The 18258-nt window shown below is 42.9% G+C and overlaps 1 protein-coding gene across 3 annotated transcripts in view; it reads right to left on the minus strand.

Annotated features, from left to right (window-relative positions):
* The window catches only part of TGFBR2 (transforming growth factor beta receptor 2), a 91940-nt gene that overhangs the window by 58412 nt on the left and 15270 nt on the right, over window positions 1-18258 (minus strand). The gene's annotated exons all lie outside the window — the stretch shown is intronic.

Here is an 18258-nt window from a genome sequence, read left to right on the forward strand (position 1 = left end):
AAATGTCACCTCTTCATCCTAAAGCAGCCCACAAGGAACCAACATAGGGTTTTGTTTGATCTTCTGCACAACCTCCATCACTCACTGGCTTCTGCTCCATCCACCAAAATGCAGGCTCCATGAGGCCTTCTCTGTCTTGTTTCCACACTGCTTCTCCAGGGCCAAGAAGAGGGGCTGTCACATAGGAGACATCCGAACAAGCATACTGAATCAACGGTGACTAGCTAATACACGAAGGAATGAACACAAGAAGTTCACATCTGGCCTTGGCGACAGGTGGGAAGGGACAGAGAGCTTCCTCCCTCCCCTTGGGGGAGTGTGATGATACACTCAATATTCACTCACATTCACCAGTAACACTGAAGACACACTGTCCTTGGCAACACATATCTGCATGCTGAGAGGTGCTAAAAAGGTATAACACCCCTTCCCTCTTTTTTCCCTCAATGAGACCCTTTTCCATTGGCAATGGTGGTAACTACAGGCATGAGTTTGGAGAGTGAGACCAGGCTACTGTCAACAAACTTGAACTCAAAGACACTTCTTTGCTAGACTAGGAAAGATTAAGCACTCAGACAGCAGGGGGCACTAGACCAGACTCCATCAGGAAGCAGGAGGGTGCTTCTCCCAGGGTCACCACTGGAAAGGCCTGAGCAAATCCTCCTCGTCCTCTCCTGTGTTAAGGACGCTCCAGCCTAAGTCCCGATGCACAGCTTCCAAGACCTCCCATGGCCGCTCCCTGCCCGTGAATTCTAGTTTCTGTCACCGACACTTTGCCACACAGACGTCTTTGTTGCCTGGGCACAGCACCTGTTTCCTGGGTCTCTAAAAATATAAACCTATATAAATTTAAGATTTGCTTTCTTGTGGTACATTAAATATAGAAGCAAAAAAATAAACCCATTCATCCCTCTCAGGCCTCAAGTTCATTTCAGGAAGTGTATTTTTAGGTGACAAACTATTTTGAAATTCTCAATGTCTCCCAAACCAAGAGCTCTAACTAAGCTTAGCTAAAAATACAGGCCACAATGCTCTCTGAATCTTGTGTTCCATTTGGGACTAAGACAACAATGAATATATATATATTTTCTACAATGGTTAGATTTGGATCCATTTGTGAAACAGCTAATTTAACCCTTCAGGCTTCCCTACAAGACATAGGCAAGGCAAAACAAAAAAAAAAAAGCTAGGCCAGGTTCTGTTTATTTGATTTTTTTAATAGAGTAGTTTCAGACAAACATCTCTTTGCTGGTTAGAAAGTTGCTGTTTTTAAATATAAAATCAAACCTCCAAGACTTGGAATTCAGCCTTCCAGCATTTTAGGATTTTAGCCTCTATTAGTGGTTATCAACTTTGGGGCCATGTTGGAATCCATCACTTAGAGCGCTTAAAAAACTCATGAAGCAGCCCCACCCCCCTGGACATGCTGGTTTAATTATTCTGGAGAGTGGCCTGGGCACCAGGTCTTTTAGAAGCTGCTCAGACAATTCTCGATTCTCGCGTGCAACCAAGGCTGAGACCCTGACCTGGAATTAGTTGGAAACGACATAACTGGCACAAAACAAATCAGCACAAAAATACCCTCCCTGCCCCCAACACACAAACACATATATAATGTATGTGACAGTGGTGGGGTAGCCCCTCAATAAAGCTGGAAGATGTTTCCTTGTGAAAAACACACACCTAAAGCCACGTGATTAGCACTTTGACACACTGCTGATGGAAAGGAGTCCTTCCCTGGGCTGGCAGATCCTTTTCTAACAGAAGCTAAGAAGTGTGACAAAAGTGGCAGAGTCAGGAGTGATGGGAGAGAAAAAAGCCAGATGTGATTGGTGCTGGGAGCTGCAGTGGCAACCACAGATGTGTGGAGAAGTATAAGTGCTTTAGATCTGATGCCTGCAGAACACAATCCACAGGGAAGAGACAAAAAAAGGGTCATCAAAAAAAAGAAAGAAGAGAGAAAGAAGAAGAAAGAGGGGGCAGTAGGCTGCAGGGCTCAGGGGGCTGGGAGACAGGCAGATGCACAGCCCTGCTACCAGATGGAGAGGCCAAGAAAGAGAAATCTCACGGCTGAATTCTAGGGAAAAGGCAAAAGGACAACTTGACTCACACTTGGAGGCACAGGCATGTGGAGGGAGGGGGACGTATACAACAGCACTTGTCCATCTTAAGCACCTACTATGTGCTAGTCAAGGTGCTAAGTTATCACATAGAGCCTCCTGAGTACCCAGCGAGGGGGCCCCATTTTTCCCTTTGTTACAGTAAAAGCTACCACTGCTAAGGTGAGCAGACTTTTTAGCTTGACAAGCTTTTTTTTAATTGGAAAAATTCGAAAGCCTTGACACAGGGCATAGTCACTGCCATGCCCCCACCCCCACCAGGCACTCCATACTAGCGGACCCAGGAGGCTCCTGATCTGGATGATTCCACCAGCAAATAGCGTCCAGGCTCCATTTAAGGCCAGTGTTGTCCTTTGTGAACAGGTGCAGTGGGGGGATAGAGAGATAAGTGCAGGAGCATGGCTCCCTTCACCTTTACTGGGGGTCAGCTAATCTTGATAATCTTGATAAAGGCTTTAAGTGCTCACTTTGGGGCGAGGGGACAGCGAGAAATGCATACAAGCTTTTGCTCATGGTTTCAGAGGCTGGTTCACAGATTCCCTGAAAGCCCATAGCCCCAGGTGAAGAATCTGAGGCCCACCCCGGAGTCCTCGCAGGTCACTGAGAACATGCTGGATAGTTCAAGGCTAATCAGAGTGGGGGGCAGAGCCAGTGGGGCAGAACGTGGGGGGGATGGTGATTCACTCCACTTACAACTGCCTCTTGTGCATTCCAGTCCACAGAAAAAGCTACTGTCATCGCAAACAACATCGTATGCTTAATACATAATTTTTGTGAAGCCAAAGGAATGAAGAGTTAATGCACGCACCTAACTAGCCAGGAACAAAGATATTTCTCTAAACAACAACATAACAAACACCACCTAATGAACCCTATAGCCAACCCCAAACAACTTCAAAATTCCTTCCAACGCAGGTTGGAAAATTACTCTCTTAAGTGTCTTCAGTTAAGATGATCTCATATTAAGGTGTATTTTCCTGCCTAGGGACGCTCTGTGAGCAACTGACCATCCTCAGTGAATTTTCTATCTGTAACAGGCAAATGAGCTCTTCGTAACGTTCTCCAGAATGAGAAGATCTCTCACCTGGAAAGCCAGCCAGTAAAGGAAGTGAATGAGGATGGCCTCCTCCAGCATATGACAGTATCACATGGCCCATCACATGTCACTTCTCTTCAAACAGACCCATGAGTAACAGCAAGACCTTCAGTCCAGATCACACTGCCTTCCTCATTTTAGGGCACATTTTCCCCAAACTCACTACCTAGAGACAGAGGTTCCGAGTCTTGAGAATAAGAACTAAGTAAATGCTTAGCTATGTCTATTTCTGGAATAGTACTACTGTCTTTGAAGGTCATAGATGAGCAGCCTAATAAAGGTTAGATTATCCCAGATAAATATTAGGAATTTTGCATACAAACTGTTACTCCGTAACTTTGGAATGGTGTCTACTATTAGCTGAGCTATTAGGTAAAGTCTCAAAATTCCACATATAATCCCAAACACTTTAGCAGAAATGCATTCACGTATCTTTGAATTCCTGCATCTATCTACTGTTGTTTTATGGCATGTTTTGGGGGCATTTAGGAATTCATTTATTCTACAAACACCTGTGGATGTCTTGCTTTGTGCTATAAATTTCATAGCAGGATCATTAAAATTGATATAACCAAGTGCAGCATCTCAAAGAATAATCCACGGCAACTGGCAAACAAAACTCACTATGATTCAGAGCAGTGCTCCTCAGATATTAACAAGCACACAGATCCCTTGGGAATATGTTAAGCCCACTGGGGTATGTGTATGGAGTGTACTGGCTCATGCAATGGTGGGGCTGGCAAGTCTGGAATTTCTAGTGCAGGCCGGCAAGCTGGAAACTCAGGCAGGAATCAGTGCTGCAGTTTTAAGGCAGAATTCCTTCTCCAGGAAACCTCAGTTCTTCCCTGTAAGACCTTCCAACTGATTGGAGGAGGCCCATTCACATTATTGAGGGTAATCTACTTTCTAGAAAGTCAACTGATTGTAGCTGTCAATCATCTACCTTCACAGCAACCCCCAGATACGTGTTTGATGAAAGAACAAGGCACTAGAGCCTCACCAGGCACTCGCAGGTACCATCCAGGGTAGGACAGAGACTCTGTCCTCAGCTGGTGCCAATGCTGCCTGTCCATACTTTGGGCAGGAAGTTTGCGGAGAACCCAGTTTGTGGCTGGCCATGATTTCCCTTTCTCCACTCATTCTGGATCTAGCAAAATCGAATACCGATTCCTCCTCACCATTTTTCCAGGCATGGTCTCCTCTTATAGTTCTTTCCGTCTGCTCTTCTCTTGCTCCTGGCCTTGTAAACGATCGTGGACCCAGAGGCTCTGATCACCATATGGGCCACAATGGAAAGACTTGTTCTCGGCAAGAAGGTTTTTAAGTGCAGTTGGCATTTCAGAGTCAGACACAGAGGCAACCATCTGGCAGCCAGCCGCCATGGTCTGCGATGCTGGCAACAGACACCCATGGCCCCCGAGACCCAGTGGGACCAGTCTACTGGACTGTCACACGTGCCATCCCACCCAGAATAAAGCATCCAGTCAAACAACTCACAGGACCCTTCATGACTCGTCATGAAAGAAAGCCATTCCCCAGCGAGTCAAATAAATTGGCTAACTGCTAAATACAAACAAAGAAAACAAAAAAAAAAACTCGTAATTAAGTCAAAGATAGTTTAGGAAGATTTCCCTTCTCTGAACTTTTATTGCATACTTGGAACTTCTAATACAAGGCGATACCTTATTAGTTTTTAAATTGTATTTTAACCCTCATCCCTTAAATAAGTATAAGTATATTGAAAGCAGGAAAGGAGGGGCTTTTCTCCAATGACAGTCCCCCAAAGTCTCTGGGAACCAGGATCAGTACTGGAGAAACCACCACTAAGGTAACTGGGAGGCCAGAGTCTGGTTTTGAGAGGCACAAGAGGACAGAAAGGCATTTGATTGGGAACAGAGCATAGACCAGGAGAGGTTGAGCAGAACGGGGGATCTAAACAATCTAGGGGCAGGATCTCTGAAGACAGCGAATTATTCAACAAACACGCATCCCGTTTTACAGATGGACAGAAGGTGAGGTACACGATGTCTGAGGTGTGTACGCAGGTCATAGCATGGCTTGGCCAAAGCTGGATTTAGAACAGGCAAGAAGATAGACGAGGCATAAAAAATGTCCCAGCAGGAGCACAACAGGCAAGAACAGAATCCAATTTTGTCTATCTAATCTCATAATAGGACTATTCCCTTCTAAAAATGAACTGAAGAAACTCAATGCCTGGTTTAAAAACTTAAAAGTCAAGGGCTGGTGAATAAACCACTGAATCTGGACAGTTGTAGACCCTCTTAATAAAACTCCAGCCTAAATTCACTGTTATGTAGGTAACTGTGAATGACCTGGAAAGGAGGCAGAGGTGTGTGTGTGAGTGCGAGAGTGTGTGTGTGTGCATTTATGTATATAATTCCCCACCCTCTGTGACTTGTTCAACTGAGGGAACTTAGCTTTGAGGGTTTCTTTTTTTTAGCCCTTTTTGGCTCATAAGTTTAACAGTTTACTATGCATGGTTTTAAGAAGAACTGTGTAAACATAAATTTGTAGCAGATTAAGGAATTAAGGGATGTTTCAAAGGGATTAATTCAATATAGTACTTTAAATGGAAAACTTGATTGTTCCTTTTTTTTAATTGTATTTATTTATTTTTATTTTTGATTGTATTGGGTCTTTGTTGCTGCACATGGGCTTTCTCTAGTTGCGGCGAGCGGGGGCTACTCTTAGTTGCAGTGTGCGGGCTTCTCATTGCAGCAGCTTCTCTTGTTGCAGAGCACAGGCTCTAGGCATGCAGGCTTCAGCAGTTGTGGCATGCGGGCTCAGTAGTTGTGGCTTGCAGGCTCTTGAGTACAGGCTCAGTAGTTGTGGCACACGGGCTTAGTTGCTCCACGGCATGTGGGATCTTCCCAGACCAGGGCTCGAACCCGTGTTCCCTGCATTGGCAGGTGGATTCTTAAGCACTGCGCCACCAGGGAAGTCCCTTGATTGTGCCTTTGAACTAGGATTTTTTGATTTTGATTTACAAGGAAATATTAAAGGAGTTACATATAGTATAAAATAAGCTGTAACTGAATGGAAAAATAATTGCTTTTTCCAGTGACAAACATAAAATAACTGAGCAGGAGTTTCACCTACATCTTCCCTATTTAACACTCCCCAGCCCCTCTAATTCCAAATAGCTCCCAAATAGGCATGCTCTGTTTTCTTACTTATCCCTGAATTTCTTGGATCACTAAGGAATGAAATGCAGTTTGAGTTCTCAAACAAGTTGTTGAATTTGCTTTTTTTTTTTCTTTTTTTTTTTTTGATATATGTCCCAGAATCAGGTCATATATCAGGTAACAAAACCCAAACATTTAAAATGATTCTTGCAGATGGAAATATCTATATTGTTGCCAGAGGCAGTATTTCAGAATACAGTCACTTCTGCCCTGTTCAAAGAGTTGAAACACTTTTAGCACTCTCAACTTTTATAGAGATCCTTCATCTTTAACAGGGATCTCATGGATAAAACACCCTTCTGAGAGCTGGACAGAGGTGAGCAGTCTGCAACAAATACCACCATCCGTACTTGCCAATTTTAGTTTATCATTGAGAAAGCTCATTTTAACAGTGCATTTATCTGGCAAATCCTAACTGTAGAGTTTTTGAAATGAGCCAAAACCCAAGAGCATGCAGGGCTGGGGCTGAGGAAAAGAGGAAACAAGTTGAAAAACTGAAGCCATATCATTGCACATAGGATGGTTCATCAAGTGAAGATTAGACTGTGGCGCTAATTCATAGTCTGTCAAAACCATAACTTTCCTGCTAGGAAGGGCTTTAAAATTGGCCCTTTACATTTAGTAATAGTAACTGAGAAAACAATTCTCCCTCAGTTGATATGACTTGGATGGTGGACTGTAGCAACAAGGAAAATAACCCAGAGATTATTGAAAATAAAAGATGATTGACTAACTCTCTTAGTGACAGTCAAAACAACATTGGTAAATAGTCTGATAGAGGCAAGATAATGAGCACAAGATTTATGGAGCATTATCGCATTCCAATTCAGCTAAAATCATTTGTTACTTACCAAAAATATTAGCCAACATAAACAAACATGCATCATTTATCTGCTCTGGAAGAGCCTTCAAATTAACCCTTTATGGAAAGGTTGGACAGAATAGGGCATGGTTCTTTTTTCAAGATGCTTATGATCCTACAGGAAATAAAAAACTTGCACAAAAATGATTTTTAGCAAAAGAACTTTGGAAACGGTTTACCCAAAGATATGCTTTTCCATTAAGTTATTTATTTAGGAATTAAACAGTACTTTAACTCAAAATGCTGAGGCAGCTGAATGCAAAATGCCAGAACTAATACAAAATCCGATAAGAAGGGATTTTTTAAAAGGTAGCAACTGTTTGAGAATCAGAAAAACAGGCATCTGGGTTGAGCCGTTTGCTTCAACCGAGCAAGGAATTTGGTCGGAATATCAATCTCCTGTGAGATCCAGCTTTTACATTTCTAAATTTCTGTGGTGGTTTTTCCCTACCTCTCTTCCAAAATGGGCTGCAGTGTCCTGATGCAGGCCCAGTGCCGGAAAGGTTTTTCAATTACAGTTTTATGAAGTATGTGAAAATATCAGTCAAAGCAGATGATTCCCATATTTGTGATCTGGAAAAGGGCTGAAACACTACTGCACTCGGGAGAGGTACTCCTTCAGATGGTGAGTCTCAGAGGCTTGGTTTCTGGCAACGAAGGAGCCTGGGGCTGGACCAGGCTGGGAGATGCTGCAGCCCAGCCAAGATCGCTACGCGGGGGTTGTGGGCGCGGACAGCCCCCAGATGTATCGTTTGGCTTGACTTCTCTTCTTTTTCAAATGTGAACCAAGTTTGAAAATGAGGCGATGTCACATGAAAAGCTGGATTTCCAACTCCACTTAAGAAAATAAAAAGACTGGGCAACAGTAGGCAACATCATCCCATGACAACCATATCTGGCGGGGAGGGGCGGTGCCCCCTCCTTAAGTTGGCCTCATCCCCGCCGCTCCTCTGTGTCTCCTACCCCCTGCCCCTTTGGCCACCTGAGCATACCATTAATGAGTATTTAACATGTCCATTCAATTCTCTCTTCCCAGATTAGAGGCTTCACAGGAATGTAAAAATTCATGATTAACTCTCTAATATGGACATTTTCCAATATGCATTTTATTCTCTAATGTGGATACTCACATTTCAGTTCAAGGAAAAGGAAAATTTTCTCCTTTAGAAATCAGATCTGTGTGGGATAAATGATAATAACAACAACATGATAATTTCTATTATCACCATTTATTGGATGCAAACCAAATGCTTAGTCCAGTGCTAAGTGCTGTAATGATTAGTTCATTCACTCATCACAAAGGCCATGTAATTTTGTCATCATCATTTTATAGATGATTAAGGGTCAAAGAGGTGAAATAACTTATGGAACGTCAACGAGAGACAGCCAAGGAGAGACAAAGCCACAGGTCATATGTAAGCCCTCATCCCTCCTGATATGAACAAGAAAATAGAGATTCCCCTAGAGGTTTAAGAGCAGAGCTGTACACTCATTCCAGCTGAAGGCAAAGACTGAGTGTGGCCAGCTGGAGCTGATGGGAGCAGGTAGGGGTGGGGGAGCAGTATGTTTCTTAGAAGACAGCTTTGGTTCTCTGCAATTACTTCACTTATTTTATTTTAGGATACGTCTATAATAAGGGCAGGTTAGTAAAGTCCAAGAGTTCTCAAGTCAAAGACTTGAGTGTGAGTTCAGGTTTGGGGGCCAGCCACTTAACTTCTCGGAACCTCCGTTTCTCGATCTATGAAATGGTACTTTTTAGGGTCAAGACAAAGAGAAAACATGCTTGACGTACATGTGAGAACTGTCTAGACGGTAAAAAGTGCCACACAAGCACTCCCTGGAACAGAAAAGGAACAGGGCAGGCAATGCTCTCTCTCCCAAAAGAAAATTACAGGAAAGGCATGACAATGACAAGACAATTAAGAGTCTGGTAAATCTATTCCCACTTATCAATAGAATGCAGCAGTTTGATGACTTCTAAGAAATCTTTCAGGACATTTGAGTAAACAGACAAACTGAAATATAATAACTTTTGTTACTGAGATGATCCAGAGCTTTCAAAGAGATAGAATGAAGTCAGTCATTGTTACTGTAAAGTTCCCAGGAGTGCTTAGGGTCTTTAAACAACCCTTCTAGAACCAAATAACCTGGTTTTGCAATATTGTTCATAACCAGCTTAGGTCTCGCAAACAGGCAGTAAGTTGAAGATCAAGTTCAGTTCTCCAATCCTCTGCCAACCCCTGCACAACATGCAACAGGCCAGAGCTGATCTGCTTTGGCTTTGCAACACCTAGTGTGTTACCTGACAACGTGCTGATAAAATTAGCGAGTTTTGACACTCAGAGACGGGGAGGCAAGGAGGCGCCTTAAGACTCTGGAATTCTAACATGTTGAAATAAGCTTATGTTTGGCTTTCTCTGAGAAAGAAAGAAAGGAAACAAAACCAAGACACTTAGATTCACAGCTGACCAGAAAACTGGAGGACACCGGTAGCAACTTTACTAGATTTTTAAGTGTCTGTAGTTAAGAAGGAATGCCATTCAGATGTATGGAAAGCAACAGTCCTTAATCTCTTCTCCTTGAGGCCATTTAGTCTCCTAAAAATTAATGAGGGGCTACTGCTCTCCGAGTCATACTGGAGAACTGTCCAGGCTGGGAGTGGAGAAAGCTCCAGATGACAGTCAGCTGGCTCCAGGCTCCAGGGCAGTCAGCCCCTCCTCTGCCAGTCAAATACTGGGTCGAACACGATGATTTTTAAGGTCCTTTTCATTTTGGAAAATATTCACAATTCCACCCCCAAAGTCATGAAAGCTGAGCAATTCAAACATGTCCCAGCACTGACCTGGCACCCCTACTTAAATAGCATGAGATGCCATGATTCCGTTTATATAAGAAAAATGGCTTCAAGACTATCGTTCTGTTTTGTTTTCTCTGCTAATGAAGAAATCCACTCTGTGCCACTTCTCAGCACGCTGATGAAGGACCACATCCCCCCTTCATGGGCACAGACTTAAACCTGGTCAGGGCAGCTGACCCGTCTTCCAAGAACAAAACTAGTGTCATTTGTGCATCATAAGGTTGGAAGGAAGGAAAAAGCTGTCAGGTGACAGAGGATCACTTTCCATTCAGCCCCTACAGGCATCTCCTCTAACTTTACAGGGGATGTGGAGGAAATTCTGATTTAGAACAGGCACTTTAACTGTAAAGTTTCAAACAACAACCTTCAGCATTAGAAACATCTACGGTTACCCTGGATCCATTCTCTGGGATCAGCTTGAATGATAACCATTAATAACAGGTATGGTTATACAAAAACAGCGTTTTGCTTGCTCAATGCCTTGATTACGCGTGACAGTTAATGAAAGATCGGTATGACTGTTCCCATTTACAGAACAGGGAAGTGTTTAAATAACTAGCTGAGGCTGGCAGGCAGAGGCTGGCAGCTTCATGAGGGCAGGACTGTCACCTCTCTTGTTCCGGGACAGACAGCCTCAGCCCAGGTCGGCCACATACTGGGGGGGTCCATAAATGTTGGCTGAGTTAAAAGGCCAAAATTCAAAATCAAGCTCCTGCCACGATGCCATCTATTTAAGGCTGATTCTCCCCAAAATGCAAATGAAGGAAAAGAAATACAGTCAATTTTAAGGAAATGAAAGTAAAAAGCACTCCTAGTCTCAGCATTATGTTAACAGGGACCCAATTCTAGAACTTGTGTGTAGGGGGTACTTTTAATGGATTAGGTGCAGCCGAACGACCCTTGACTCGCTGGCGTAAGAACAAAAAGCACGCGGAGATTCAGTTTGGTTTCTAAGATAACACGGCCCACTTTGAAACCTCCCCCTACATGTTGTTCAAGCAGAGGAAGTGAAACGAAAAAGAAACAAGTTTCAAGCACTGTTAAGCCTTCAAGAAAGGACAACAAAGTGTAGGAAATCTGAAACAAAATCTGAGAATCTGCCCTTAAACTGGGCAACCTGGCTTGTTTTCTCACAGTGCAGCTGGATGAGAAAAGTGAGGTGGTCTCTGCCCTTCCTGGGCATCACGTGTGGCTGTCATGACCTGACTGTTATTTACAGTAAACAGTGTGAAGGGCTCTGGGGAGGTAAGTAGCTGCGATCTACCATGCTATCTTCCAATGAGTGAGAAGTCAATAGCCCTCCCAGCCCTGACAGTCCCACTCAGGCTGTTGAGAAGAGAAAGCAGCATTTACATGATGATGTTTGATTGTCAATAGGCTGCAGGAGGGCCAAGATAGATCTCAGCACTCATTTTATTTTATTTTACTTTTTAAATTTATTTTAACCAAGTCTAGTTGATTTACAACGTTGCATTCATTTCTGCTGTACGGCAAAGTGATTCAGTTATATATATATAAATTTTTTAAATATTGTTTTCCATGATGGTTTACCACAGGATACTGAATATAGTTCCCTGTGCTATACAGTGGGACCTTGTTGTTTATCCATATTATATATAATAGTTTGCATCTGCTCATCCTCAACTCCCCCCCCCCCCCCCCGCCTCCCTCTTGGCAACCAAAGTCTATTCTCTATGTCTGTGAGTCTGTTTTGTACATAAGTTCATCTGTGCCATATTTTAGATTCTACATATAAATGATATCATATGGTATTTGTCTTTCTCTTTCTGACTTACTTCACTTAGTATAACAATCTCTAGTTGCATCCTTGTTGCTGCAAATGGCATTATTTCATTCTGTTTATGGCTGAGTAGTATTCCACTGTATATATGTACCACATCTTCTTTATTCATCCAGCAGTCATTTTAATATGGAAAAATGAGAACCACAAAGCCCTGGAAGTGCGTCTTCTCACTTGGTACTGGAATCCAATGGGCTGCTCCCAGCTAGGGGCGATGGCCACCTTTACATACTGAAATACCATTCAGTACGAGGGCTCAGGGTGGAGTACACAACTTCAACTATGACATGTTGTGAATCACCTTTGATAAGGACTCAAACTACAATACTTTCTAGTTCTTCAGAAGACTTTTTAAGCAAGCTCTTGTGTGCAGCTAACTTTGGCATCTTTGATTTGCAGTCAAATAATCTCATTCATTAAACCTACCCAGTGCTGGAGTGAAGGCCAAGATGTGTAAAAAGCTACATAGCCCCAGAGGTAACCGAGAAAGTACCTTCTGACTCCACTTCACAGTCTCTTACCCATCTTAGTCCTATCTTTTTACCAACACCAATGGAGCTGCAGTCTGGCTCCATTTCTTGTGGAGTCCAATATAAAAACGTGTGTCTATAAATGTAAAAAGAGAGAAGTAAAGATGAGAGATGGTGGGCGTGGGGAGGTGACAAGCGGCCTCTAGTTTTAGGGCATTTGAACTTGCTGTTCCCTCCAACCAGAACGTTCTTGCCCCAGACATCTGCCTTTTTCCGACGGGGTGTGACAACCATCACTCTCTACTCACTTGTACACACAGACTTCATGCTCCAGAATCGTGAACACTGCCTGGCATGTGGTAGTTGGTCCTCCATGAACACTTACTGTTTCCAGTTTTCTGTTTCCCTTAGTCTTCTAAAGTCAAGTTTCATATCCCTTCCTTAGGTTGCAAGAGAAACCTTCTACCCTCCTGATAAATGCCTCTCATTTGTAAAAAATTAATACGTATTTGCTGGAATAGGAATAAAAATATGCTCACAGAGGAAATAGGGGAAAAAGATGTATTGGACCCAGGCATGGAGGGGATAAATAGTCATGGCAGAGTTTAAAGAAAATGAAAACCTCGAGGATTGGTTAGTCAACATTAGCTGTATAAAGAGGTCAGTTCAGAAGTCAAAGAGTGATAAACAACAAGGTCCTACTGTACAGAATGGGGAACTATAGTCAACATCCTGTGATAAACCATAATGGAAAAGAATATGAAAAAAATGTATATATATATATGTATAACTGAATCACTTTGCTGTACAGAAATAACACAACATTGTAAATCGACTATACTTGAATAAAATTTTTTTTTTAATTATTTTTGGCTGCATTGGGTCTCCGTTGCTGTGCATGGGCTTTCTCTAGTTGCGGCGAGCAGGGGCTACTCTTTGTTGCAGTACATGGGCTTCTCTTTGCGGTGGCTTCTCTTGTTGCAGAGCACAGGCTCTAGGTACGCAGGCTTCAGTAGCTGTGCCACATGGGCTCAGTAGTTGTGGCGCACGGGCTCTAGAGCACAGGCTCAGTAGTTGTGGCATGTGGGTTTAGTTGCTCCACAGCTCGTGGGATCTTCCCAGACCAGGGCTCGAACCTGTGTCCCCTACATTGGCAGGCAGATTCTTGACCATTGTGCCACAGGGAAGTCTCTTCAATAACATTTTTAAAAAAGAAGTCAAAGAGAGTTTCTTTCCCAGGAAGAGCTGGCTCACAAAGGTGGAGGACCAGCGGCAGCCACGAGAAGGTGCTTCTTTCCTACACACTGTTCTGAAGTTCAAGGACATTATACAGGGTTGCACTGTGTAACCTGGTGCCAGGAGCACACATGGCTGCTGACATTTTGATTTAAATTAACTAAAGTTAAATAAAATCACACCTCCAGTTTCAAGCAGCACTAGCCATTTTCAAAGGCTTAGTAGTCGCATGTGGCCAGGCTAGATTTAGAACATTTTTCATCACAGCAGCAAGGTCAACTGGACAACACTTGATCTAAAGAAATCCAAAAAAACCTGGGCTCCTCAGCTTCCAAGGAGCTCTGAAATCAAAGGCTCCAAGGGATATGGAAGGAGAAGCAGGGCAGAACCAGAAAAGAAGTCCCCCAGGAGAGATGTGCATACTGGCTAAGATGTCCTTGGAAATTAAAGCTCAATCTTGACTATCCTGATTTCATAAGGAATGTGTTTTATATTAAATGATTGGCCATCTGCAGTATTACAACTGAGGAAGGGACAGAAGACAGTCAGGGATAGGGACTAGAGTTCCAGAGTAAACCCATAAGCTGTGAGTGGCAGCGGAGAAGGTTCCAGAAGTGAGAAAAAAATGGACCAAACTAGGTTTGCAACAAGCTGGCACCTGGGAGGGCTCAAGTCAGCTGGCGCCACCTCTCAAGATGCAAATCCCTCTACCCAAGACAATACACTGCTCACAAAATAAGGCACATCTGACTCCTAAGTTCTTATTAAACCCCATTTCAATGGCTGGAACCAAATACAGAGCGAGGCACACAGATCATGTTTCCATTCAAAGCCCACATAAGCCTACAGCAAGGAAATGAACGTTTCAGGAAAAATACTGGCCTTTTTTTTTTTCAAGGTTTTTGGGAGGGTGTAAGTCACAGCACACCAAATAAGGGTGAGTTCCCAGAAGAACACAGCAGAGAGGTGCCCAAGCGGGGAGAATTTATTCACAGGGGAAAAATCCCAGTGCCCTCTGGGATGGATGCTTTTGAAGGAAGCTGAACCCAATGAAAAGCATTCCTTCAGAGCAAGTTTTCTCCCTGAGATTTCTACCTGCCTCTTTAACTTCTCTACCTGGTTTTCCAGCAGGAATGGTTTATAATCCCTACCTCTCCATGGGCAGAACTTAAGCATATTTTCCTCCTGCAAGACAACACTATTTGTCCAGCCCTTTAAAGATTAAAACTAAAAACACAGATAATAAAAGAGGGTATTATAATTAGAGTGTATTGCTATTGAGTATTTCCATAAACATTAGGATATCATGGATCCAGGACAGAGACAGTCTCTAATTCCAAAGGACAGGAATGGAAAGGTACAAATAATTCAATCTGTTCCCCTAAGAAATGGCCTGATTATCCTCACTGGAAGACTTGAGGAGAATGGGAATTTCAAGGATATGACTGTCCTGTCCATTATGGTAGCCAACAGCCCCATGTGGCTATTTACATTTAAGTTAATTGAAATAAAATAACATAATTCAGTTCCTTAGTTGCACCTGCCACATTTCAAGCCATATGGGGCTAACGGTACCCACGGTGGGCAGTGCAGATATAAGATACGGTCACCACTGCAGAAGGTTCTACCAAACAGTGCTGCTCACCAAGACAGCTAAATAATTCGTCCCAGTAACATCATGGAGATTATGAAGTAAAAAGCTCCCCGAATACCACATTCCTGGGCTTTTGGCATCCTTCTCTAGTGAATTCCTTGCAGAGGTTTATGTATATTGTACAATCAAACCAACCTCCCCGGGCTCAGGCCCATTCAAATGGCATCAGATATGATAAAAGGATTCCATTGAGGCTCTCCTCAATTGAAACTCTAAATTCTTTAGATTTCTAAAAGTATGAAGTGTATGTTTGAGTTACCCGTGGTGCGGACATGCCAGGAAAATATCTATGAGTGAGACTTGGTAAAAGAAAGTGCTCCCTTGGAATTAATGAATCTGTGCCCTTGTTTGTTTTTTCACACCGTATTTCAGAGGAGTCAGCAGGCTGTGCGTGGAGTGAGGTCTAGATGGAACCTAAAGATAGGTGGGGATACCAAAGGTTCTGGGACTTTTAAGAGCTTCCCTATATATCTTTTGAGGTGCAATGAAGGAACTATTGTTTTAAAAAATCATGAAGTGTTTGGGGAAGGGAAGGACTGGGAGTTTGGAGTTAGCAGAGGCAAACCATTACATATAGAATGGACAGACAACAACGTCCTACTGTATAGCACAGGGAACTATATTCAATACCCTGTGATAAACCATAATGAAAAAGAATATAAAAAATAATATGTACATGATAACTGAATCGCTCTGCTGTGTAGCAGAAACTACACAACACTGTATATCAACTATACTTCAATAAAATTTTTTTAAATATATTTTTTTAAAAAATCATGAAATGCTACTGCTGGTGGAACCCTATCCCCACCATGGGGTCAGAAATAAGGGTCCAGGAGCTGACTTGATGCGTAGGGAGGTTGTGACGGGCTCCCCTGCCTTCTGCTTATTGCAGAAGCATGATGGGAAAAGAAGAAAGGGGTCCACTGCCTGAACATCACACACTCCTGGCCTTGCAATGGTTTTAGGATGACATGCCCCTACTTATGATTTGCTAGTGACTGGAGAATTAAGCCTAAACAACATGGCCTGGCATTGAAGGCCCCCATTATCTGATTATCTTTCTGCTAAAAAACCCATTATCAGAAACCCTTTGGTATGTTAACGCCTTCTGCCTTCCTCACCCCTGGCATTTCTACCTTCTCCCAAGATCTACTTGTGAAAGGCCAAGGGATCACCCCCAAGGTGCCTGCCCAGGCCCCGGAAAGAGTTCAGTGCCTCTGCCAGCAGCTGTGAGCTTGACTGTGACCAGGAGAATGGCTTCTCCAAGGAGGCCTGGTGTCCACAGCAGGCTGATGCCCACTCTGGCTGCCGTCGGGGAGCTGGAGGACGGCCTCTGTGTGTTCGGTGGGCACACATCACAGGCAGGCGTCTTCCCAGCTTCCCCTGTTTCCTTGCAGCAAACGCAGAAGCGTGACCCTGGCTAACAAATGGACAGTGGTGCCACTGAGTGGTACTCAGCCCTTCAGATGCAGCTCAACCATTTCCCCCTTTGGAAGGTCATCAATCTCCAACCCAACCCAGAGAGTTCTGCCTCCTGTGGCCTTGACTTTTAACCACCTTTATGGTGAGGTAGGCCTGTATTTACCGCACTCTGCAGGTGAGTTTCCAGAAGTAAAGGGATTTTGATTCTCCTACAGCTCTATAACAAAACCTTGCTCTTGTTATACAGGATTTAAAGTCAGAAGATGTGAGCTTTTGAACCTAAAAAATGGTACTTCTTTGCTAGGAGACATCAAGTAAGAGTCCCTTGGTCAAATTCTCCATTTGTAACCTAGCTGAGTGGGTTCCACATGAGAATCCTCTGGGGATCTTTTGAAACAATACTGATGCCAGGGCCCGACCCCAGGGCAAATGAATCAGAACTTTTAGGGGTTTGGCTCAGGCATCTAAAAGCTCCTTAGATGATTCTAATGTGCAGTCAGAATTAAAAAAATAAATACTGTTCAGGGAGGATTTATTCTATATGGAATGAAGAACTCACTGGGGACAAACTTAGGGTGTAGAGACGGAGGCATGGCAGTACCGGACAGAGGTGCCAGGCCTACCAGACATGTTTCCCCACTTGGCCTGCTGTTAGGAAAATCACAGACTGCATTAATACTGTACCTTATTATAAATGTGTACAGGTAGGGTCAAGTCCAACCCGGGCAATCTTATGTGACTCATAAAAAATCTTTTTGGGATGAGGCACGAATCATAAACACAATGGCCCCAAGGCATTTGTTTGCTATTGTACAAATTCCTTCCAGGAAGATCATTTTTAGATTAATTTTTAAGCACAGATTTTACAGTTTACTATCATTTAAAGGGTGGAAATCCTCTGCCAATCACCAAGGGGACAATAAGCTTAAAGGAAGGTCTGTTTGAAAGATCTGAGGAGTAGGCTTCCTGAGAAAGCTGAATTTCTCAAGTGTTCTGACCCCATGAGGCAAAATGAATAGCGAGTTCAAGGAGACGAACGTGAGAAAGTTTATCTCCCTTTAGAGAAACTAGCAAAGAAGTTAATGAGATACACAGTTCCTTAGATCAGAGTTAACAGTTGTAGATAAGCTCTTCCTTCAGAAAATCAAAGCTAAGTAGATAAAACACACAAAAAAGATAAGTTTTAAGTCAATATGTTCCTGCAATGTAATTTCTCTTCCTAGTCTGTGATGTTTTTCTTTTTCATTCTATTTAAACAAACGTATATTGAGCAGCATCTATGATAGGTCTAAAAAAGGATCATTTCTGAAATGTTCAAAATGTGAGTATTTTCCTTAGTACAATTACATTTGTATTCACAGGAATCAGTATGTAAAAACAATAATTTTTAAAAGGATTATATAAAAGGTATTATTCCAGAGGATTTACTACAAAATCCCTTTAAAAAAGAAAGTGCATAAAAGGTAACACTGAAATGTATTATAGTTTGAAGACAATCTCTCCAATTTTAATATAAATTCATGAACCCAGT

This window comes from Phocoena phocoena, chromosome 10, assembly GCF_963924675.1.
Source record: "Phocoena phocoena chromosome 10, mPhoPho1.1, whole genome shotgun sequence".
NCBI lineage: Eukaryota > Metazoa > Chordata > Mammalia > Artiodactyla > Phocoenidae > Phocoena > Phocoena phocoena.